General features: G+C 36.1%; 1 pseudogene; it reads right to left on the reverse strand.

Annotated features, from left to right (window-relative positions):
* Positions 1 to 3,666: 3,666 nt before the first annotated feature.
* On the reverse strand, positions 3,667 to 24,263 carry LOC101720473 (headcase protein homolog pseudogene; annotated as a pseudogene).
* Positions 24,264 to 27,137: the final 2,874 nt, after the last annotated feature.

The following is a 27,137-nucleotide window of genomic DNA, read 5'->3' on the forward strand; positions in this document are numbered from 1 at the left end:
TTTCATAATGTCATGTTAAGATGAATATTACCTGAGAGGCAAAGAGGTCATGTTAATATGTTCATGTAAGAACATATATATATATATATATATATATATATATATATATATATATATATATATAGTGTGTGTGTGTGTGTATACACAATTTTTATATACTTCTGTTGAAAAAATTACTCATTATAAAATGTCCTCCTTTTTCTCTTTTTAGAATTTTTAGAAGCAGTTTGTTATTAGCCCCACTGGGAGGGAGCACATTCTTCTCCACTCTGTGATAACTCCAAGAGGACAAAATTGGTTGCAAATTCTCCCTTCATTTCTGGTTCCCAGAGTTCTAGCAGTTATAGTGCCTAGAGATAAAAATCTTAGAAGTATTATTTTTAGCTTCTGAAACTTTATTTTAATACATACATTCCACAAACAGAAAGCCTCTAACATCACACACAATTCCATAACCAAATGTTTCAATTTTCTCAACATTCTTCAACTATTTACACTATATTTCCTCAACAAAAGTGCAATCCAAGATACCGTCACAAGAAATCTTTACCAATAACAGTATATTTTTGAGCTGGTTTTAATGGTGTCCGCCCATTTTATTTTCTCTCAATCACCTGGAATAACAAAGGCAAGAGAGCATGGAAATGAACTTGGTTAGGCAGCATCCTATGCAAGAACCAAAACACTAAAGGGCACTTTCTCCTCACCTCTTCTCCAAGCTCAACTAAACTTACACAGGAGACTAAACAGAAAAGCAAACCAGGATTACTCACCTGGGAGCAAGAGAACAGACTGCATAGTTAAGCACTGGTCTGGCAATATTAAATGAAAAGATTTCAGATTATTAGTTTTGTTAGTTTCATTATTTGAACACCTAATAATGTTCTTTTCTTGATCTACATTTTGCCAAACAAATATGAAAATTTCTTTTATTCTGAAAATATTTACTTCTAAAAGCTGAAATTTAAAGGATATTTGGAGAAGCTCCTTTGTCAATGTAACAGGACAACTGAACCACCTCTCAATTTCATGGCACAATATCTGTCTTTTAAGGTATAAACATAACATATCTATGCTTTAGATGTAACCAGAAGAAAGTGAGAGAACTGAAATGGCCTGAAGAAAAAAATGATCTATCATAAACTGTCTTCTCTCCACACTACAGCAGGTAATTATATTTGTTGAAGGGATAGAACTCTTACAAATAAATGACTAAAAAATTTTAGAGTAGGTGAAAAATCAATGAAATTATTTGTCACTCTTAAGACCTCTTCATATTATTGAATACTATTCATCAGAAAAACAGAAACTGAATCTCCAGGATGACTGATATCTTTTAATATTCTAACTACAACAAAATAATAATCTTTCTTGACAAATTCCAATTATGATCAACATACTCAGGGCAAGCTTGGAGAAAAATATGAAGGTCAGCACTTTATCTTTTTAATGTTGCATATTTAATTTTATTTTATTCTCAAATCAGGCAAACTGTCCTTTTTAGATAAAAATGTAATGCATTAAGGTCAAAATATTTTGAGTATGTTACTCATGCCTCTTTTTATATAACTGCATACGTCCATAAAATCATCACTGTATCATCAGAATAACACCCAAAAGCAATTTTTACTCAATTATAGAGAAACCTCACCATTCTTACTTGTCAAGGGGGTAGAAAACAATCTAAGGAAAACATATGGAATGCACCATACATTAACCCCACAGTGATGTTACACTGAAGAGTTTGCTGAATGCAATGTGTAGGTCAACTTTAAGCTTCTGAACAATAAGTAGGTTTCACTAGAAATATGTAGGTGGGTGGAAGTACAGCATCACAAATATTTTACTACTAATATTGAATTCAGAAATAAAATCCAAATTGTTCTCTGAAAACAAGAGAAACTTACCAATTTATAAACTTGGGTAAGAGAATCAATAGGGAAATTGTTAATTCACTATTATAGCTTTGTGTATCAGTGACAAACATCCAAGCACTATATTCTATAGACCTCTTGTAGTTGCATTAAATGTTGTCTGACCAATAATGCTTTCCTATTTCACATAGGCATTCTGAGCTCCCTCTTCACTGTGAAATATTTTTCAGATCAAATATCAAATCAGCTTCAGCAAACCAAATAACAATCAGCCAAAGTGAAAGGCGAAGATTATTTGTTGATGCATTGTTTTTTCAATGCATTGTTTTTTCAATGTTTTTTCAAACGTAACATAAAGTATCTCACATACTAAAAATGAAACTCAAGCACAATAATGCTTAACAGGAAAAGTCACACTGAGAAAAAAGTTATAAGCCAAATGAATAATATAATATATTCACATAAATATCAAATTTGGCTATTCATGCAATGATTATTTTTAGTAATCTTTTATCATATACACATATTATACTTGAAATTATTAAATTCATTTATGAAAATTTTATTCCGATTTAACAAATGTATGGGGTATCAATGTATTGCAGTCTAACGATTAGAAGGCAGTGTTTTAGAATGCTCAGTCCTCTAAAGAAGTTCTGTAAGTGATGTTTTCTTTTGTCAACAACAAAGTATCATGAGGATCTTTAAGATGCCTGATTTTTCATGCATACTATTAAGCATTACAACAGTGGTTTTCTAAAATGACACATACTTTAAAAAGAAATGCTAAAATTATTATTTTCTTCATTCCCTCCTAAGCTCAACTCTGTTTTTGGAAATGATATTAAATGGGTTAGATATGGCTATAAGGCCGTAATCGTGGAAGCCAAGTGTGGCATGACTGATTCTGAAGCTCACCAGTTAGGTCCTATGGCTGTCAGATTTACCTGTGGGAAGATCTGATACCATCAGCCCTTCCAAAGTGCAATCTGTAGACATCATCACCCCCAAATCACTCTGCATAGATTCTCCTTAAGAGCTACTCTGACCAACATCAGAGAACTCAAATGACAGAGTTCTGCCTTTCTGCCCTCTCAGTTCAGGGTGTGTCACTTCTAAATTTATTTCACATATTCTGCTACAGGTCAGCTAGCTAAAAATGTTTGCAACACCAGTAGCTTTCAGGTCTTCTAATTTTGGTATTATTTTCAGTATGAAAACTGACTGTTAAATTACAACAGTGAAAGTAAGGGTACTCATGTCCACTTTCAAGTCATCTGTGAGTGTAAACTGGATGTCAACTTGTGCTGCAGAACACTAAGCCAAGACAGCCTAATACACTATTAGCTTTCCAGGCTCAGACATACATTCACTTATCAAGTATTTTGCCTAAGGCCCATGGAAGATCTAGAAGTTGGTCTTTAGAAAGTTCACATTTTACTAGGAGCTCCCTCTCTACTGCTCCCATGCTTTTAGTTCACAGCCACATAATCCCTCCCTTTCCTACATTCATCCCATCCTCCCCACCACTTTAAAGCTGTATCAGAGACTCCTGGTGAGGACTGAACCATACCCACACTCACACGGTCACACACCTGTCTCTGGTCCTGATCACAAACTAACACTGGGGAATCAAGACAGGGGAAAGGGTAGCCCCATTTTAGTGGCATACAGATACAAAGTAACTCTGCTTTCAATTAGAAAAGAAATTAATGTCATAGAATGTTTCTCTACAAAAGATGTGTAATAAAGTAGTACTATCAATAAAATAGCTATTACTAAAGCAAAGCTTTCACCAATAAGCTTCAAGAACTTTGAAGGAGGAGAATGGCTTCATGAAATGGTAGTCCAGGTTCCCACAGTGTGGACACTGCTGGACGCTGCTGTCCTCAGAGTAGTACTGGAACCCAATCTGCCCTTCCATCACAGTGCTGGCAGTTAAGGTGGGCCTAACAACAAGGAGAGGCAGACAGGATGCCATAGGCACACACTGTGCCGAGCTGATGCCAGCTGCCATCCCGTTGAGACTTACACTGGATGCAGATGATCTTGTGAACTCCTCTTGGCAGCCCATGCATGGTATACAGATGCATGAGCCTCCCTTGAAGGTGACAAGGAGCATCATATTCAATCTCATCATGTCAAGGGACTTAAGAGCAAAGCTCTGTCCACCAGTGGAAACTGTTCAAAGACAGGGAGTGCTCAGTGGCACAGAGCACACTTTAAAACATTTCTGTGGCTGGCACTGAGGGCTGTGAGAATGCACTTCTGAAGATCCTAGCCCTGGCCCACGTGGGCATCATCTTCTGTAAGTTCATGGAAAGTGTTCAGCTCATGCCTGGAGATGTGAGAGAGGAGCTTAGGGAGGTCCAGTCACCGAAGGAACTGTACAGTGGTGTTGAGGTGTCCCCCTCCATGAACAGATAACCCAGAAGGACTATAATCAAACTGGGCATTTCTGAACACGTGGCCACTGGCCATCGGCTTTTTGTGAAGCTCAAGATGCATGGCATTCTTTAAGAATTCCCCAAGCTATCCAGAGGAGTGGGGACCACCGAAGTGGCCAGGGAAGAGGATGGAGAAGCCAGTGGGTGGAAACTGGCCAGGGGAACCACAAGGAGATCGGCCACCTCAGGTGGTGGTGGCGCTGACCACTTTCTCCTGGAAGTTCTGCCAGGCCATGGAATGCCATCGGGGGAGGTCATGGTTTGGGGTTTTCTGGAGCTTGTTCAGGGACCTACATTTTTTTTTCTTTTTTTTTTCTTTTTTGCTCCCTTTGAAGCCTCCCTGTGTTTTTCTCTGACCCAGACTTTTTTTCTTTTCTCATCCTGCATCTGCTTCACCTGGTACCAGTCAGTGTCCTTCCTTGAGTGGCCCCCCCAGCAGCAGCAGGAGCAGAAGCGGAAGGCCAGGTCATACCCCTTCTTGGGCCACATGTTCTGGTGGTACTGCTTCTGCTTCCCACTGTGGCCCAGGTGATGCCCTTGAACTGCACCAGGATGCTACTCTCCCACTCATAGAGGCACTGCAGGTGCACCCAGGTGCTGCAGGGCAGAGCTAATTGTTGCACACCACCTTCTGGTAGCCGTCCTTCTCCAGGTCCACCGACCTGCAGAAGCTGCAGATCAGAGGCAAGGCACAAGTGGCTTCATTCTTGACTCTCCCTTGGCTCCTGTGCCCGCCATGCCCACCCCGCCTGCCTGCCTGAGCCAAGACATTAAGGCCACTGTGCTCTCCCAGGGTTCCTGGGGGTGCAGGGGAGAAGCTTAGGAGCCAGAAGGCTGGAAGTATTCATTTAATAAGAAGCCTCGGGGTTTACTGTCTAGAATTCAATACCTTCTGCCATCACCATCAGTTCATAACTCCAGCAAAAGTAAAAGAATCACTTCTGCCTCACAGAAAATGCTGTCATGAAACACCCCTGACATCATGTTCCTTTTGTTGAGGATAAAACTGCTGCCTCTCTTATTCATTTTTCTCCAAAGAAAAATTCAGGCAGCACATCTTCAACTGATCACAATTCAGCGAGCAAGAAGAGCACAGTCAGTTCAATGAAATAAGACAGAGAGGGATTTCCTCTAGAAGCATAGGCTGGCTAAGGAATTAAGGAAAGTTCATAGATTCAAAGACATCAAAAAAGTGCAAATACCTAGACAATAAGGAAGCCTTAGGTTAACCTGTATCCTCTGCTCTTTTGACATCTTTCTTGCCCTCTGCTCTTTCTGAACTTACCTTCCACAGCCCCTTTCCCTTATATAAGGAGACCTGTCTCCTGTTTCTCTCTTGGGTGACACTGGTTTCCCCTAACACATTATCCAGTGCCCTGCTCTCCTGCTCACACACTCAACCTCATAACTCACAAGGACCTTGCTTTTCATTTGCAAACAGATTGAAGGAGCATCCCCAGCCACCTCTATGCTTTCTGCAAAATGCAGGAATAACAGCTTTCTCTTTGTAAGGTGGTAAAATGAGGTCATTCAGGAAAAGAGATTGGCAGTCTCTGCAGCTGGTAAGTGTTAATAGACCTGACTTGCTATTCCCAGCATTTACCTGAGTGCCTTCAATGACAAAAGCTGTCCATGCATTTTTCCATTTTTATAATGTTTTGCAATTTTTAGGGCAATTTTCATATAGTATATTTCTTTATTGTTGGAAATAGAAAACTATATACTTTTTTTTTTTTTTGGTGCTGGGGATTGAACTAAGGTCCTTGTGCTTTTGGGGCAGGTGGTGGAAACACTGAGCTAAATCCCCAGCCCAGAAAATTATATATTTGATTTTCATTATATAGCCTTAAAAAACACCATTATAAGAGTTTTCCAAGTGATTCTAAGTTGCCAACTTAATAACCTGAAATGTGACCAAGTTAGTTTTACACTTGAGATTGCTTGTATTTCATCACTCAGATGGGATTGAAATTTCAGGACAGTATTAGTTAGTGACAGTAGTCATAACTATCTTCAATGTGAGCTTCATGGAGATTTTTCAACTTCAAATCAGGATATATATTACCTAATGATCAAAGAAGCCATTTTGTCATGTTTATTCATGATTTTATTGCTTACAATGTTCTCCGAGCTATTTCCTTCAAGTGTCCTTTGCATCTAATAAGATGTTCCTATTAAATCTAGAACTTCATAGTATAATATGCAAATTATTAATATTAAATATTCATCACTTCCTTCAGTAGCCTGCTACACAGCCTTCAAATTTTGTATGCAATGAGTATATATTTATACCTAAGTTGTATGAAATTTTTCTACCTGTGTGAATTAATGAAAATAATATGAGATTTTCCTTATGCTGCTTCTATTATAACAAGGCTGTTGCCTTTGTGTATCAATGTTCAAATAAATTAAGAACATTCATAGAGAATTATTTTCATGTGATATTACATAAATTTTATGGGCTATTATCAGTGAGATTGCAAAGTTATTAGTTTGGCATCTTATTTTCATAGAAAATGTGGTTGTAATACAATCTCTTCACTGATTTTTCATCTACTATATTTTAATTAAAATTAATCACTGAAGGAATAATACCATTCTTATCACTTACTATGATTAGTTAGATACAGAAATTTAAATTTTGTCTTTAATAAAGCAGTTAAATATAAATGAAATAATTGGTAAGACTTCTGGGATGACAAATGCTGGCTATGAGAATGTCAGGTAAGTTAAATCGATTAAGTCAGCTTTGGGTGCTACATTAGATTTTGTGTCTGGTTCTCCAGCTATTGATGCCAACAAAAAGGGAAGATGATGGTGTTTGAAAACCCCAGTTTGATCAACAGAAATGAGAAGAATATTAAGCAAATGGATTCTGTCATCAATGTATTGTGATCAAGCTGAAGAATAATCACATTTCAGATATGCTTCTAGTATGTTCATTTAGTCTTGCTATTTCCTCTCGCTTGAAAATATTTCCTTTACATGGAACTAGAAAACCACACAAAGATTCCATTGTTTCTCCTCCTGAGACTTTCTGAGAAGTCAGAGATTCAATCTGTACTGTTTGGGCTGTTCTTTTCTTTGTACCTGGTGACAATCTTTGAGAACCTGTTCATCATCCTGGCCATCTTCGGACTCCCATTTGCACACATCCATGTACTTCTTCCTCTCCAATCTGTCCTTTTCTGACATCTGTTTCACCTCCACCACAGTCTTAAAGATGCTACTGGGTATTCAGACACAGAATAAGGTCAACACCCATCCAGGCTGAATCACTCAGATTTACTTTTTCACAGTTTTTGGACTTTTAGACATTTTGCTTCTGACTGTCATGGCCTATGACTGCTTTGTGGCCATTTGTCACCCTCTGCACTATCCTGTCTTAATGAATACCAGGCTCTGTGTCCAGTTACTGTTACTGACCTGGTCCCCCAGCGTGCTAGGAGCCCTTCCTGAGAAGCTGACTGGCCTTTAAGTAATAATGATGGCTACCAACTCATTTTAGTTTAACATGATTTGAAAATAATATACATTTGGTAGAAATAATTGTATGAATTTGAGGATTTTTATCTTTTCACGGGCTAGAAATATGTATAGTACAATGCTAAATAGCTACAGCTTCAGTTCCAGTCAGACAGAAGGATCACAATGGTAAACAAGAAATTATCACAGCATACTGTGTTGCTAAGCTATCATGTTCAATGGGTTGGGTGTATCAAACTAATGCCAATGATCTGATATTTTTAATTTATGAGGTTTTATTGATAGTAGGATCTATATGTATAATTATTTTGATTATTATTTTTATGGATTTTACTTGAGTATGGCCTCAAGCTCCATCCATTTAGCTATAAATATCTCTAGTTTGTCATTTTTTATGGTTGAGTAATACTCTACTTTATAAAAAAAACCTCCACATCTTCTTTATCCAGTCACCACCTGATGGGCATTTGGGCTGTTTCCAAGATTTAGCTATGACAACTACAGACATTTATAGCTAAATAGATGTACCTTGATGACATACTCTTAAGTAAAATAAATAGGACACACATTTGTGAATACTGAATTGTTTTTCTGGTATGAGAAATTGAAAGTGTAAATGAGGATCAAAATGTGTAGTAGATAATGTGACATAGGATAAGAAGATTCAAAGTGGAAGGGGAACTAGAGGGGCATTAGGGGAAGGGAATGTAGGAAAGGAAAAATATGAGAAAAGAAGGAAAAAACAGAAACAAATCTTTTGTAAATATGGTTAGAGGGGTGGAAGGGAGGGAAGGGGAATAGGAAAAAAAGAAGCAAGTACAGGTATGAATTCCCAATCATGTATGTGATCATAATGTATACCTAAAATGTACCAAGAAACTTAAGGGAAAGAATTTTATTTTTTCACCACAGTTTGAAATATTTCATATTGGCAATCACTGTTCCTTTCTCTATAAGAGGAAAGTTAGAACCCCATTCACTGCTTTAGGGGTTGGAGCCATCACATTTTCAAATTATTGAAAATATTCTGCACTGTTTTTGATTTAAATTTGAAATAAATTTGATTTCTTCTTTTTATTTTATTTTGAAGAATGTATTTAATATCTAATCTTTTTTTTTTTCTGGTACCAGGAATCAAACTCAGGACCTTGTGCTGGCCAGGCAGGGGGGGCACCATTGAGCTACATTCCTAGCCCCTGGTTTTTACTTTTTATACTCTTGCCCTATTTGAATATTAAATTAATAAATGTCTTGACAACAAAAATATATCATCAATTTGTCTTTTAAAAACTTGGGGTTTTTTTTATTCCTCTATTGGATACAATTAGAGTTTGAAAGTAGCCAAAAACAAGGAAGCCTTTACTTTCTTATAATTCATTCATTCAGACTCATTCAGTTTATCACTCTCTGTGGTTATTGGACAGTTTTGGGTTTTTTTTTTTTGCATTTCTTTAAATATAGAAAACAAAATGGCAATGCCAAAATGGAAACCCCAGGTTATATGTGGATGAGAGTTTTACAAGCTGGGTTTCCACTCATATATACTTTGAAGAAAATATTTTGCTGTTGACATGTTGTTTGGAAACCATTTCTTTTTAAATAATCTGATAGAGGTGAGAAGAACAAGATGTTAACATGGCCTCAGGAGACCATGGGTTATGGCATGTTTTTCAGTGGTGTGTGTGTGTGTGTGTGTGTGTGTGTGTGTGTGTCTTTACATTTAGAGGTGAGAGTAAATTTCAAAAAAAGGAACTGTGTTTGTTTGTTCCAAAATGTAGTGCATGATCCAGATGTCATTACACTAAAAAAAAGAAAAAAGAGAGAGACTTCATATCAGTTCACATAGGGCGTTGGAACCAACTTAAAAAGATAAATCCCATAACATCTGAAAGAACTCTCTCTAGATTTCTTGTGCCTTGAATCTTTAGCAGCAACAAGGTCACTTTTTCTTCATTTCTCTCATTGGTCTCTTTTCCTCAGTCTTCCTGTCACACTGTGACTTTGTTGATTTTTGAAAACTTGAAAGAAGCAGTTTCCTCAGGACTTTTGTACTGGGCCTTTCCTGTACCAGGGAATAAAGAGGCAGCAACTGGAGATCACAGACTCAGGTCTAGTGATCAGACACACCAGTTTTAGGGTGAGTTACAGAGGGTTGGAGGCTTATATTGGTGCCCTGTTCCCACTGCTAAAGGGAGAACTAAAACAGCTTATAAGATGTTATTTCTCAACTAGCCCTGATAGATACCACTGTAACAGATTAACCTGTTACTGCTGTAGTTGCATTGATTGCTAGAAATAATCCTGACTCAATGGACAATTTTGTGCCAGTGAAATTGCCCAATCCACAATTACACCCAAAGAGAGGGACCAGAAGAGTTCTAAAGCCATGAACTAGAATTGAATCAAACTCTCCAAGAATGCCTGCAACCTGCCAGAAGGAGGCCCTGAGTCGGAATTAACTTCAGTTTTGCCACTGAAGAATCAGATGTGTTGTTGGGGTATGAGCACTCAGACTGTCTGGCAAAACAGCTACTGGAAGTCAAAAGAGATGTCTCATTGGTCTATCTAATCTGCGTTCTCATATCTGTACCATTTAATCATCTTCTATCCATTTCCCCTTCCCTCACACTCTTTCCATCCTCTGCTGAACCTGTATTCTATTCTCCACTTCTATGATTAGTCTCTTTGAGAAACTCAGTGCACACATTCTAGACCTAATTTTGGTATTTACACTAAATGTACTGGTTTCTCATAACTATATTTATGAAATTGTGGACAGACCATGAAGATCATAGACATTTACACTGAATAATGCTCTTCATGTGATATGTTCCTAAGGCCATCATATCATACGTATATTTATTTAATCATATTCTTTCCTGGCCTTTATGAAGCAAAGTAGTACTGAGCAGGGATACATACCTGGCATTGTTTGACTTTCTTTTTCCAAAATGGTGTGTGAATACATGTGAATAATTCACAAAATATTAAAATGAGGATCCTTGAAATGAAAAGATTTGTAGGGGACTAGTCCCAAGTGAAATGCAGTAATTTCAAACACTTGTATTAAACAAATTTGAGGAATGCATTGAACATGAAGTGAATCTAACTACGGTATGGGAATAATTGAATGATATTAATATAGATTTATAATTGTGTTGAAAATATATATACAATAACATATTGTGGCAGTAGAATGTTCTGGCTCATAAGATGCTCAGGTATTGCTGTAATAATAAACCAGGATCTTTGCTCCATATATATGGTCATTTATTATAAGAAAAAGATGTATTTCTATTAGTTACAAAAGCTTGAATAGTTAAAAGCTATCAGAGATTGCTATTTATTTGGAGAAACATGAAGTTAGAGTCTTATCTCAGATCTTACAAAAAAATCAGAGGAATTTAACACCTCATTATAAAAGTAAATAACATATTTGAGATAAGCATTAAGAAATCTACATATAAAATCTATATGTATGTAAGTTAAGATAAAAGACAAATATATAAGAAGATAAATATGCATTTCTCTAAATGAAACTTCTGGGAAAAGTGCTGCCTGAAAAATTGAGACATAATAATCTTTTAAATCCCTTGAAATTCTAATAGCCAAAAAAAGAAACAATGGTTTGTAAAAGACCATTTAAAGTACAAGGTCCCAAGTTCGATCCCCAGTACCAAAAAAAAAAAATAGGTGAAACATTTTAGTATAAATTATATTTCATGTCTATATCATACAAAAGGTAGAAACACAAGATCTGTAAAAGAAGTCACCTATGTAATCACACAGTAAGGACTTGAACCTAGGGCTGCAGCTCTCAGAGCCAGAGGACTGAGGATCTGATCCAGCTGCCCCATTGGAGGTCCCTGCCCCAGTCACTGTGAAACCTTTCAACTTGAGATGGTGACAGTTTTCAATTTCCACAAAGCTGCTGGTCATTAAAAGTGTGAATGTTAAGTTATGCCATGAAGTATAACATACTCAGTGAAATAATTAAAGACCACTCTAGTTTTTGGGAGAGATTTCCTTAAGGTGCTGTTGAGCAAGAAGTCTGGGGTGCTACAAACTAGAAAAGAAGCCTGCACTCAACATAAAAACTATTTACATTTCATACAGAGCACAATCATCCACCTGTATAGAAAGTGCATGAGTGTGTGTGTTCAGGATAGAAAGAGAAAAGTGTATCTCAGAATTTAAAGAATAAAACATGGCAGTCAGAAAAAGCCATGTTTTTGTTTATTTGTTTTTTGAGACAGGGTCATGCTGTGTAGTTAAGGCTAGTCTTGAAGTGACTATGGAGGTCAAGGCCAGGCTAGCTTCAAACTCTTGGTGAACCTCCTGCTTCAGACTCCTGGGATTAAAACATGAGCCACCATGTGCAGCAAGCCCATGCCTTCAAAACAACTGTATGAAATAAAATGGAATGAACATCTACTAACTTCAATTACAAAATAGTAATTATTTAAGAGCATTAGCATTAAGCACTAATTTAAGATTAAATTGCTAATGTCCTAGAAATAAATAATGTAAAATATCTTAGAAGTAGTATGTAAAGGTACAATTTTATCTTATATAGATGTAAGGATTAAAATATATTTATGAAAGTTAAAGGTAATTTTTATTCAAATGATGAAGAATGTCAACACATGATGATTGAGGTAATATAACATTTAGAAATGTATCTAAATGTTAAATACATCACAATAATAGACACAATAGAAGAGACTTGAAAAAAGCCAGAAATATGTTTAGAGAGTGACTTATTTACACTAAGGATGCAGAAATTTCTATATGGAAAAAATCACCAAGAGAAATAGGATAAAATCAGTTGTTGCATTTGATGACAGAAAATATATGAACTTTCACACATTCACTCTCAAACAAACAAAATCACAAACAGTAAAGTTGGTAGAAAAGTCCAGTTCTTAAATTTCAAGAATTCAATAAAATCTAGGAATATGTATATGTACCAACTCACCAAAGTGAAGGTATTCATTATATATCACAACATATACTAATAAAAACATACAAAATCAAAAATTCTCAGAAAATTTGCAAAATATTAGGGTGTATTATGTATATGGACACACCATGATGAATGTAATCATTATGTACTGCAAATATATACATACTAATTGAACAAATCTGAGAAAAAGAAAATAAACATCTAAGAAACTCATTAATATATTCAGTCTTAAGATGAAAGAAATAGTTGCAAAATGCTCATTAGTATACCACATTTTACCCATTAAATTAATTTCTAAATGTGAATTCACAGCATGAGAGGAGATAGTACAATATATGTAACACATAAACTATTGCTGTAATGTAAGATTTTCAAAAAACACATTAGTTTTCAGTGTAATAAGACACTCAAATTCACCCCACTGTATTAATAAAGATGATAAACACTTGCTTCATGATATATCCCTCCAAAGCTAATGCCTGATTTGCATATTCCCTGTTATTGCAAAGATCCCTGGAAACATATCTTACTTTTACTGAAATGTCACCTTCCCATGTTCTCTTTTGCAATCCATTACTTTCATGACATTGTCAACAATGATACTGTGATATTGCGTTCAATTGACATTTTCGCTTTGGAAAATCATGAATAAATACATGACTTAATTAATTCAACAAGCAAGTAAACAGCCCTGAAAACTGCAGTCTTTCAGCACAGGGCTTGTCTGCGTTGGTTCTCAGGGAAACTCAAGTAGATTTCCCTGGCTTCCACTCTCTGCAGCAACTGCTGGACTCTCAGACTGACCTGGATGACGACTCTTAAGAGTAGGGTCTCTGTAAGGAAAGCCTAACTCCTTCTTGAATAGTTGAAGGTGGAGATTAAGGTATACCACCAGAAAAATCAGCAGGAACAAGTCAAGCATTGGTCCCTGAAACAGACTTTAGGACTCAGAAAGAAACAACCATGACCTGTCCAGCCCAAAGCTGCTCATTCTGAAGGACAGGAGCAGAAAAAATACATACAGGTCCTTAGATCTTCTCATTACTCACATCTCTCTCTTGCTACTCCCAACCCTGGGCATATCATTCCCCATTGGAAGTTGTTCTGCTCAAGAAGGACAGTTTTCCACTGCAGATTCTCTGTTCCCAGGAGACAAGCTTGAAAGTCAGGGGAATCCACTGTTTATTACTCCTGCATCAACTGATATGCTTTCCAGCATTCTAAACTTCTAACACTTATCTGAACCCATGTTGAAGTCTCACAGTCTAACAGCAGGGAAACTGTCTTTATTAGATCCCTTGGATCTCAAAACCTCTGACTTGCATTGGGAACACTGCCTGTCCTATTCTGAGGATGTTGCTGTTCTCTTCAACAAAGAGGAGAATTGTGATTCGTTGATTATAAAAATGATGGTACCACACTTCTTGGCTTCAGGACTTTCGTTTTCCAATGCAGTTAGTTAAAATGATATTGATAGCGCAAGTTGAAGGCTGTCACTCAATTCTTCATTTATAAAATATTTAGTAACTAGAAGTGATGTATTTGGATCTTGTTATACATGTGGCCTTGAGAGTTGTACCTTATGAGTATTCTTTTATTTTTTTATATACAATTTCATTCAAAATGTTTGTGGTGATGCACACCTGTAGTGCCAAATATTCAGGAGGCTGAGGCTGGAAAATAACTAGATTCCAGTTCAAGACCAGTCTGGGCAACATATACAGATCCTGTGCATTAAAACAAACAAACAAACAACAACAAAAAACCCCCAGCAACAACAGCAACAAGAATAAAATGTAAATGTCCATTCGATGTGGTCAGTATAGTTACAGTCATTCTATATTTGCAAAAATGGGCCTCAGAAGGGTAAAATGTCTATCCCAAATTACAAATCATATGAATATGTTTGTTTAAATTGGAGCTCTTTTAAAATGTACAGCTGTGCTGTATGTAGGTGGTTTCTTCCATGGGCAATTTATCCCTAATGGACACTTGGAAATAAACATTGAGAATCACAACTGAGGCTGTGCTACTGACACCTAGCGGACTGAGGACACTGAGTATACTGAGGCCTCATTGCTGGTACCTGTAACAAATAGTCACTGAAGATCTCATGACAAAAAGTCCTGGGAACATAATACCATATTCCCTGTGTGCCTCAGTGTTTGTCAATGAATTATTAAGCTTTGTTGATATAGTTACATTATTGCTATGTATCAGGTGGGTTTTTTTGCTGCTCCATTAATTACTGTGAGATGGTTTTTCTGAAACATGATTGTTATTCTCTGCCTTTTAATAAGCAAAATATCTTTCTACTTTAAGTGTATGTAAAAGTACATTTATTGAAGGGCTAGGACTTAGCTCAGTGGTTCCGCCGCTTGGGAGCAAGTTCCCGAGTTCGATCCCCAGTACAAAAAATAAATAAATAAATAAAGTACATTTATTGCAATATCTTCGTGAAAATACAGAGGTGAACAAAGTAGATAAAGTTCTTCCTCATTGTTATTTTGTATTTTAGTGATGAAGTAATAGTCAAGTAAACACTTTCACATCTTATTGTCCTCAGGGATAAATCAGATGAAGAAAGTTTTTGATGCTGAAAGAGTAGAATTTATTTGATATGTGAAGGATTTTCTACAATATTGTCTGGGGAGGTCTTTGTATGTTAGATGAAGACCAGAACTTGAAGTAAAGAATGAACCCTTGGGTTTGTGCAGAATTAATTTAAAAAACCCTCAAGAATAACAAACAATATCATAAAATTATAAGAGAATAAGGGAAATAAAAAGAATCAAGATGTGTTTTATACATGTACCTACTTCCTCAGATAAACATAAACTTCATATATACAAACATGCACTCATAAAATAAAATTTCAAAAAATGTGAGAGAGCTGATTGACTTGCCTCCTTTGTACTATATAAAAACAATTGGACAAATGAATATTAAATAAATTCAGAAAGCAACATGTATTTTCCATACTTCCATTATTATTTTTATTTGACACAATAGTTGAACATATATGCACGCTATAGTGGAATGTTTGTATTCATGTATATTTCTGCAATTATGAAATCACTACAATTAGCATAACCATTGTCTAAAACTTCTAATAGTTTTTAGTATTTGAAATATTTGAAATTCTCTTTGTTAGATATTTTTAAATGTACTGTAAATTGTAGCTAAGTGTAGTCACCATACTGTGCCACAGCACACTAGAACTTATTTCTTTCATTGTTCTGTGGTTTGGTATCATATTCCATCCTCTCACTAATTGCCTTCCCTCTTACCCTTCTCAGCCTGAAATGAACTTTGTTGTTCTCTGTACTTTTATGAAATCAGCTCTTTAGTTCCCACATGTGAGTGAGAACATTGACATCTGTCTGTCTAGAGCTGCCTTATTTCACTTAATGTAATGTCCTTCAGGTGCATTTATGTTGTCACAAATGAGAAAATTTCATCATATGTGAAAATACTATTCCATTGTGTATATGTCAATTTTCATTATCCATTAATCTATCATCAGAAACTTAGTTTGATTCCATATTTTGACTATTATTGACAATTCTGCAATAAATAAAGGAGTGTATATTTTTCTTCAACATACTGCTTTTTTTTTCATTTGAATAGAGTATATTCCAAAGAGTAGTACAGTCGGGTCAAATGAAAGCACTATTTTTCAATTTTGTTGAGGAACTCCTATACCTTTTCCAATATAGCTTTATGAACGTATATTCTCATTATCATAATATGAGATGTCCTCTTTCTCAACACCCACAAGATCATCTAACAAACTCAGGTGTCTAGAGAGTCTGTGAGGAAGAACAAACTTCTTTTATTCTGAAGGCATTCCAGCCAAGTTTGAATTCCATTAATTCTCAGTAAGAAGCATAAAAACAAACAAAAAATAGACACAGGTGCAGATACCATTAAAATGTTAAGAAACATTAAAAACTGAAGACCCCAAATGAAAAATGATGCAAGAAAATAAAGCAATTTCCATAAAAATAAATGCTGATCTTATTAATATGTGAAATAAAACATTTTCCCTGGCATATGCAATATTTGTTCCACCTTCTGTTTTATCCATAGACCCAAAGTTGATGAGGCAAGAAATTTTCTCACACATATTGTAGAGAAGATTTAATTTGTGATTATTACACTTTTAAATCCTTCTTTGACACATCAATTGGGTTGCACTCATGAAAAACATTAACCTAAAAAAACTTATCTAACAGCCTATTCAATATCAGTACCATGCAATTTTTTATTACCAACACAAGGAACAAATTTTAGAGTCAACCACAAAGCATTTATGAACTACTTTTTAGAAGACAAAATTGACCATCACACAGAGACCCAGGACCACCACCACTGCCCCAGCACTGACTGGCAAAGACTAGCCACCCCCTGGCCATCATGCAGCTCTTGAGCCAGGATCTGAATCCACACCACAGAGGCACCCAGAGCCAAAAAGGCCATTATTATGTTCCACAAAATAGTGTAGAAATGAATAACAAAGGGAAGACCTCTATGAGGCTCCTAGATGGAAATAGAAGCCCACTGGGAAACTGAAGAAAATCTGTGCAAGAAAGCACACCTGATGACAATGGGTAAGTTGGTGAGATCACCACCTCCCATCAAAACTCAAACTTGGTCTGGGGGAAGGGCACCTGGAACCTGCAGAGTTCAATCCTGCTAGAGGTCAGGGAGCTTAACTTGGGCCTTGCAGCCAGAAAGCAGCCTGATTCTCAGTGGACTATGGCCTGCTTGCTGAGACTAATCAACTTAGATCTGCACAATGCTCCCCACGTTGTCTACCATACTAGCAGATACATACCCTGAAGGAGGTCTTTTTCTAAAATCTATATTTTCTCTTCTCTTCTCTCTCTCTCTCTAGTTCTTCATTTTCCTCATTTCTTGTTCCTATTCCTGACTTATTTCAGATTTTTTTCTCTCTTGTTTCACAATTGTCATTATTCTTATAGGAAAGTGAATATAGTTGCTAGCTTCTCTGTTGCTGTTAGATTGTTCTGGTATTTTCCTCTTGTCTTCAACAGTTTCCCAAAATTGCATGATCTTCCCATGTCCTCTAGCCTCACTTCCAACCTTTCTGTCTCCTATATCTCTATCCCACCCTCCTCAACTACTTCTAAGTCCTCATCTTGAAGAAAGGTTTCTATACTACAAACGTATTTTGGGCTGATCCTCGATCTAGATGTAGCTTCTGTGGTTAAAAGTGACAGATTAATAGCTACCACAAGTTGCCCTTTCTTTCTTTCTTTCTTTCTTTCTTTCTTTCTTTTGGGGGGGGGGCATGGGGATCAAACTCTGGTCTTGCAAGCAGCAGAATCACTGAGATCACATAGATAAATCCCTGGCCCCAAATTGCCATTTTCTAAGCTGTGTTTGATGCTATTTTTGATGCTGATTATATCACTTGGGCTAAGGTGTTTTCATTGATCAAATCTGTTATCCTACCTGCTATACTGAAAATTAGATTGTCTAAGACTCATTAGAGACTAAAATCCTAAAGAACAGCTATAATTGGAAGACACCTCTGAGAAGCAGACATCCTGTAGGGCTCTAAAAACCAGCAATAAAAATAGTCACAATAAACAATATTGAAGCATCAGCCCAGGAATTAAATCAAAAACACCAACAACAAAAATAGAAGAGTGAAGACACCTAAACAAGGCAACAACCCAGACTCCAGCTCACCAAAGACAAATGCTGGGGGGCAACAAAGTGGAAAAATCTGATAATTTTCCACCTGGACACCCTGAATCAATAACACAGGAAATAGCAAAACAGATGAATGAGGCTGCAGAAAAATTCAAAACAGAAATAATTTCCCAGATACCTTCAGAGATGGTGAGCAGAAAGCAAGACAAAATTAGAGACTCTAGGAGAGAAACAGATTTAAAAAAATAGATGAGCTCAGGACCATGTTGGAAGGCATGAATGTCAAGCATAGGAAAGAAATGGAAAGCATGAACTCCCAAAATAGGAAACAAATGGAATTCATGAAACAGATTCAAACAGATATCCAGGAGATTAAAAACTCCGCTGAAAGTACTTGTAGCAGAATGAGCCAATTGAAGCCAGAATATCAGGCATAGAAGACCAGATTATGGTTAGTGATGATGAAAAGAAAGATTTCTTAAAAATAATAAGGGACCATGAAAAATCAATCCAGAATCTACTAGATGATGCAGAGAAGAATAACATAAGACTGACAGGAGTCAATGAAATATCAGGAGAAAGAACAAAAGACAAAAATACGTAAGAGTTAATAAAGTCAATGAAGAAACAGGAAAGAGCACAAAAGACAAAATAACTGTTCAAAAGTTATGACAGAAAACTTCCCAAGCAAGGGCAAATAATTTGAAATAAGTAAATAACCTATTTTCTGTGGTCAAAAATATCTATACCTAGACACGTAATAGTTAAGATTCCAGAACCCAAACAGAAGAATAAAAATACTCCAGGTAGTTAGAGAAAAGAAATAAATCACATACATATAAATGCCCATCAGAATCACAGTAGAGTTTTCCACACAAACTTTCAAGTCAAGCAGAGCCTGGAGTGAAGCATTTCAGGCTCTAAAGGAAGACTACATCCATCCTAGATTGATCTATGCTGAAAAATTATCTTTCAATATCACCGGGAAAATAAGATACTTCCACAACAAAGAACACCTGAGAAACTTCATTAAAACCAAATCAGCACTCCAAAGAACACCTGACAAGTTTCATGAATACCAAACCAGCTGTCCAAACAATTCTAAACAAATCCTGGAAAGAAGAAAATGAAGATCATATTTCCATAAGGCCCAACAGAGCAAATCCACCAGGCAAGGCAAGAAATTAAAAGGAGAGGAGGTGGGAAATAAAAGAATCAACAGGAAAAAAACATGAAAAGGATAAGCCAATACACATCTGTTATAACCATCAATGTTAATGACTTCAACTCACCAATCAATAGAAATAGACTGACAGAATGGATTAAGAAACAGAATCCAACAACATGCTGAATACAAGAAACCCACTTGTTTCCCAAAGAAATTCATAGGCTGAAAGTAAAAGGATGGAAAATAGTTCTCTATGTAACAGAAAAATGATATTTTAGTAACAAACTTTGCTTGCAATTATTTCCTTACTGACTGGTAAATCTGAATATGTCTGTTAGCCACTTAGTTTATAACAAATTGCCTATGTAAGTTCTTTGCATTTATAAAATGGAGTTGGAGTGTTGTTTTTATATTTTTTCTTTTATAAAAGTAAACAACATTTCATAATAAAACAATGAGAATAAAAATAGTTAATGCACTATGCATCATTATTTTCAAAATTGTTACTTAGATTATAAGACATAAACCAAAGAGATTCTTGCCCAAAAAAGAAACAAACTGATAGTAACACAATTGCATATTTCTTTCAAATATAAAAGTTGGAGTTTTTAACCACCTTTGGCGTTTGACATTTAGTTTAAATATATATATTCTCCCAATATATCTATATCTATGATTTGTAAACATCCATATCCATATGTGTACCTATATCTGTGTATCTATATTTGTGCTTTTCTGACAGATCTATTTCTACAAGTTACAGTACTTTTGGTCATTATGTAGAAGTCATTATGTTAATATAACTAAAGATTGTCTCTTATTTTCTTAAATGTATTTAATACATACATATTTATAAAGAGTTTATTTATTTATTTATGTGGTCCTAGAGATTGAATCAAGGCCTTGTGTATGCCTTGTGTAATCCTGAGCTATATCCCCACCTAAAATGATACACTTAGATACCTTTAACTCAATTATATACTACTCTCTTATATATCTTTGTAAATTTGTTGTTAATCCATTTCAAAGTCATTAAATTATTGCTATTTCATCTCCTATTTCAGTTCTTTAATTATTTTTTTTTTTTGGATTTTTAACAGTCCTGTTTTAACACCATTCTATTCAACCGTGCTTAATCCCCTCCCCTGCCATAACTCATAGGTTCTCATTTTCCTTAAATTTGTTTATGTACAAAGCACATGTATTCACACACATTTGTGAAAATACAAAACTGAACAAAGCAGGTGAAATCTGCTCATTTGGATTTTGAATTATAAGGGGAAAGACAGTGTATGATAAAGTAAGTGTAAAATGACTCAATATATCCTGGGATTATTTATATGGGGGATATTTTTTAGTGTAAAACAACAAATTTTTCTTTATATCATGGTGTAGGATAGTATAAGTAACATTGGGGAAACCTTTTCAAACTGAGAATAATCAGAATGAAGACAAGTATATCATATCCATTGGGATTTGTTTAAAACAAGAAAGAAAGATCAAAACATGAAGCCTCATAATAACAAGGAACAAATGCCACAAGAGAAAAATCACAAAGGGATTTCTTTACCTACAGTACAACTCTATAAAAACCTGAAACCCAGAGAAATATACAATACACACAGAAGAACCACTCTTTCTTTGTTTCTTATAAACTGCTTAAATTCAATAGCTCTTTGTATATTTTCTTTTTTGATTTGTTGGCTTATTCCTTTTGCTCATTTTTTTTCTATTTGGGCATTCAATCTGTAGATGTCTTGACAATAAAAAGGTAGCACAACTTTTGACTTTTGGATGCATTCATTTCTATCATGTATTGCTTTTCTTGGGTATAAAGTCAGTTGAAATGTTGCCATAAATAAGAAAGTTGTTTCTTATTCCTACTTTCTGAAGAATCATCTGAGCTCATTAGATCTTTTTTTTTTAACCTCTAAGGTTTTTAATTTTGTTCACTGTGTATATTGAGCAGATATTTTATGGTTCAACATTTTTTCTTAAACAGAGGGCATATCAAAGTCTAACCCAATTGGAAATAAAATCTGATGTTGGCAGCTTGCTTTTTATCCATCCCTCTCTAATAGTGTGCATAAACGTGAGAAAACCAATGGTATTTACATGGAACCAGGAGGCCTAACTGCGCTTCCTGTGTCTGAGCTGTGATGTGCTCAGTGTGGTGAGCACCCACAGATGAGCATGTGTGTGTGTGTGTGTGTGTGTGTACAAGTAACAGGAGTGAGAGCAAGCTTCAGAGTAATGGACTTTGGTGTTAACCCATTACAAAAGTTGGTCATCATACTGAAGCCAGAATTCACAGTAATATAGGGATATAATGAAAGGCTGATGACATTGTAGAGGAGGATTTGGAGTCAATTTATGAAAATAAAAATTACAAGAGCTGGAGAGAGAAACTCCCTTTGTCTTCAAGTTTCAGGATCGATAAGGCTACATACTTTTTGGGAGTGCCAGGAATCAAAATCAGGAATTTGGTGAAGGAATTGAATGCCTTGTGCATTCCAGGTAAACACTGTACCATAGAGCTATAGCTGGAACCTTTTTTTTTTTCTTTTTGAGATGAGGTCTCACTATGTTGCAAGAGCTGATCTCTAAGCCCTGGGACCAAGTGATCTTTACACTTCCACCTTCAAAGTAGGAATACATACATGCCTCTGCACAGCTCAGTCATCATTCTCTGACACTATTTTCTGTTACTCTCACCCTTTCTCACATCTCTCTCCTCTCCACACAGGCTCCCTTGTTAGTCTTGAACTACTAAGAGAAGAATCACCTCCAGGGCCATCTGATGTTCTTCCTATGAGCCACACACAGTCCCAGATGGCCTCCTGGCTCCTGTCCTGGCTTCCTTGGTGTTTCTCTGCAAGTGTCACATTGTCCCCGGTCTTCAGTGAATAACAAGCAAAATAGCACCCCAGCGATTCTCTCCTTTTCACCTTCTTTCTTTTCTTCAACACTCTTTCTGTAATTGGATCTTGAATAGTCCCATAACGGAATATGTGTTAAAGGCACAGTCCCCAGGGTAGTTATTGGCATATGATAGAGTTGTTAAGAGGTTGACCTTTGAGGGATGCCTTTAGATCATTGGGAGAATGGCCTTGAAGGAGATTTGAGACCTAAACACCTCTCCTCACTCTTTTCTGTTTCCTGATCATGATTGGGATTGGATTTGCTCTGCCATGCACTCTTACCATGATATACAGCTTCACACCATGTCCAATATTGTGGGACTAATCCATCATGGAATTTCAAATAGTGAGCTAACATAAGTCTTTTCTCTTTACAGGTTGACTATTTGAGGTGCATATTATAGAGATGGAAAGCTGACTAACACAGCATTGGCCATCATCTGACAAAATATATGATTTTTTAAAAATGATTTTATTCCCTATCCATCATTTTACTCTGGAGATTTTGTTTTTCTTCATTGTTCATTAGTTGTCTACACAGTGCTTGGAACAAGTGGTATTTTTAATTTGCATTCCTCAAATGCATAAAATAATTTTTTACTAAGTTTTATGAAGATATGTTCTTTGTAAGCATGAGACAGGACTTCTTAATCAGACATTATACAATATACAGAATCACCTACATGGGGCAAGATCATACAAAAATATAGAAATTATTTTTCTGACCCTAGGAGATTTGGGATGGAAGCATAACTTAGTAGTAGAGCACTTAACTAGCACATAAGAGGCCCTGACTTCAATTCACATTACTGCAAAAACAGTTATCACAGGTAGGTAAAGTATTCCTTGTTCATGAACTCTATCTCTCTCCTTAAAAAAAAATTATTGGTAGTCATATCCTACACATAGAACCAGGAAATGTTACACAACTTTCAGAATTTCTTCTTCTCAGATTCCTCTCTTTGTACTTGACTACTGTTCTTGGGAAGCTGCTCATCATCCTGGCCATCATCTGAGACTCACACATGCACACACCCATGTACTTCTTCCTTTTAATCCTGTCCTTTGTGGACATCTGTTTCACCTCCACCACCATGAACAAGATGCTGGTGAATACACAAACACACAGCAAAGTTATTAGCTATGCAGGCTGCATCACCCAGATGTACATTTTATTGCTTTTTTTCAGGGTTGGACATCTTCCTGATGACTTTAATTACCTATCACCAATATGTGTCCATCTGTTACCCCCTGCACTACATAGTTATCATGAACTACTGGTTCTGTGGATTGCTGGTTCTAGCATGCTGGATTGTGGGTTTCCTGAATTCTTTGTTACATACATTCGTGGCATTGCATCTGTCCTTCTGTACTGACCTGAAAATCCCACATTTTTTTTCTGTGAACTTAATCGGGTGGTCCATTGTGCCTGTTCTGACACCTTTCTTAATGACATGATGATGTATATTATAGCCATGCTGCAGGCTACTGGTCCCTTTGCTGCCATCCTTTACACTTACTTGAAGATAGTTTCCTCCCTATGTGCAATTTCATCAGATCAGGGAATGTATAACACATTTTCCATCTGTGGGTCTCACCTCTCATGGCATCCTTATTTTGCTGTCCACTCCTGGAAGTGAACCTTAATTCTGCTGTCACCCAAAACTCACACCCAACTGCAATAGCCTCATTGATGTACACTGTGTTCACACCCATGCTGAAACACTTCATCTACAGTTTGAGGAATAAAGATATCAAGAGTGCTTGGAAAAGACTGCATGGGAGGAAACTGGGAAGAGGACCAATTGGTTCACCTCTGTAGCAATGCTTATATTTTCTGGGCCCAAGTTTTGGAGTCAAAATTTTGATTCTTTGATCAGATTGTACAACAAAATTTTGTTCCCTTTACTTCCTGAATTTCTATCTCCTTGACATAATTATCTGAAAAATTAAATAACTGACTTTATTAAACTTTCTCCTGCTTTTAATTTGTGTTTTGTCATTTACCACTCTCTAAAACTTGTTCCCATTCTTGGATCAGAAGTGTTTTTAAATTCTAATTTCTACCATAGAATGTAGACTTCTTAAAAATAATTGCTTATAGCCAGGCATAGGGGTTCATGCCTGTATTCTCAGCACTTGGGAGGTTGCATCAAGAGGATAGCAATGAGTTCAAGGTTAGCCTAAACTACATAGTAACACTCTGTCTCAAAACAAGGAGTAAATATTATTTTAAAAATGAATAATTGCTTATTGGATAACATATCTCATTGGGATATTTTTCCTTTGTTTGCTAAAAAAAACAGGCATGGGGTTTACTATTCCTATAGGAAGATTTTACTTGGTAACTAAAGTCATTTAAAACTTTGAATAAATAGATGGACTCCGTATGACCTTAGAGTCAGGAATGATATCAAATATGACAAAGAAAAACTTTAAACTAGTTAAGGGTATTACTATGGAAAATTATTTTGTTTCCATGTTCTCCTTCTACTATTGTAGGGTAAAGTGTCATCCACATGGAAGAGAATTTATTAATTGTATTTCAGAGTTGGTTAATATATTTTGATGTTTTATTGAGTTACCTGCCTATTGCTGCTCAGAAATGTCTAGTTCTGTATACAAATATTTCTCCTCTCATTACTCTAAATGAAAAATCTCTTCATCAATACTGTCCTTTATATATATACTTTTTTCTCCTATCCATGTTGGTGATGCAACCCAGAGCCTTGTGAATACTAGCAAGTGCCCTAGCCACTGAGCTAAATTCCCAGCCTTATATATGTCCTTTATCCTCAGGAATCACTTCAGTTTCTATGATCCATTTCTGACTCAGAAGGAAGCATGACTTCCTTCCAGCCATGTGATTTAGAGTCAACAGCTTCCTGTGCACATATACATGTTCTTCCAACACCTCTGCTAGGGAATCTTACTGCAGTCACTTCGTAATACAGTAAAGTGAAATAAGCTTGAATAGCAGAGTAATTATGAATGCTGTCATTAGATATCAGAATAAATCTGAAGATTAAGTAGCATATTATTTTAATTGCCCTGTTACTTTTCCTTTTGATTATTGTAATAGATATAACAGCATAAAGCTATCTTAAAATCAAATGGCTCAATATGATATCACTATCATCAAATACAGTGTACAGTGGGAGGTTCTTCTGAGCACTGCTGGTTGCCCCATAAGTCTGAATTCAGCCATGAGTTTCTACTGTGTGTTTCCAAGGTTCATTCACGACATTGTAGGTGACTCTAGTGTTTCCTCTCTGGAAATAGTGTTTATGGACAGTTTAATACATTTCTACTTTGATATTACTCTTCTGGTTTCCATCAAAATAAACTTGTTGATGTCAACTACATTTCTTTAATTTCACTCTTCATATAACTGTATTTGACCCTTTGTTGTCTTCCCAGTTAGAGAAGACAGCTACACCTTTGATAAATGTAACTAATCTTATGTGATACACATTTAATCTTATGTCCTACACCACTCATTTAATTTTTAAAATTTATCTTAGAGAATAATGACATATGGCAATGTGCAGAGATTTAAAGTATTCAAATTTCTGTACTGAGTCACACATAAATGAAGAGAGCATATGGTATAGATTTCTGTGCAATTTGAGAAAGTGTTCAATAGGGATTAAATGCTTTCTAATTCAATTGCTAAAAAATTAATGTCCTTGATCTACCCTATGAATGGAGATGGAGATCACTATTTTATTTTATTTTTTAAAATTAATTTTATTGGTCCATTTTTGGTATAAAATGTAATGACATTCATCATTGGAAATTTGCACCTTTAGATAATCTCTCTTGATTCTTAATTTCCTCCTTCCCCTGCTCTCCTTTCAACCCCTCCATCCCTCCCTATTTACAAATACATTGTTTCCATTTTTTCATTTTCTCATATTAATTCCATTCCTTTCTTTTCTTTCCCTACTTCTCCCACTTTCCCTTCCCCTTTGCCCTATTTCTTTCTACTTCACATTATCTGTTATACCTTTTAGTCCTTATTACACTTTCAGTTTCTCACACTAGAGAAACTATTCGGTATTTACACATGTGTGTCCTGTTTATTTCACTTAAGAGTATCGCCTCAATGTGCATCCACTTAGCTATAAATGTCTCTAACTTCTCATTTTGTATGGCTGAGTAGTACTCCATTTTATAAATAGACCACATTTTCTTTATCCAGTCTCCAGTTGATGGGTATTTGGGCTGCTTCCAAGTTTTAGCTATTACAAACTGTGCCGCTATGAACATGGGTGCACATATATCACTGTGGTATGATTCTTTTAATTCTTTTGGGAAGAAACCCAGCAGGGGAGTAGCTTGGTCAAATCAGACTTCCAGTCCTTGTTCTTTGAGATATCTCCATACTGATTTGCAAAGTGGTTGCACCAGGCTACACTCCCATCAGCAGTGGAGCAGGGCTCCTCTTTCCCCACAGCCACCCCCAGCATTTGTAATTGGTGGATTTCACTATAGCAGCCATTCTTTCTGGGGTGAGGTGGTATCTCAGCATTGTTTTCATTTGCATCTCTCGAATGACCAGTGACGTTGAAGATTATTTCATATGTT

The sequence above is a fragment of the Heterocephalus glaber genome, unplaced genomic scaffold, assembly GCF_053883595.1.
Source record: "Heterocephalus glaber isolate CG9 unplaced genomic scaffold, H.glaber_assembly_v1.0 deba00001533, whole genome shotgun sequence".
In the NCBI taxonomy this organism is placed as follows: Eukaryota; Metazoa; Chordata; class Mammalia; order Rodentia; family Bathyergidae; genus Heterocephalus; species Heterocephalus glaber.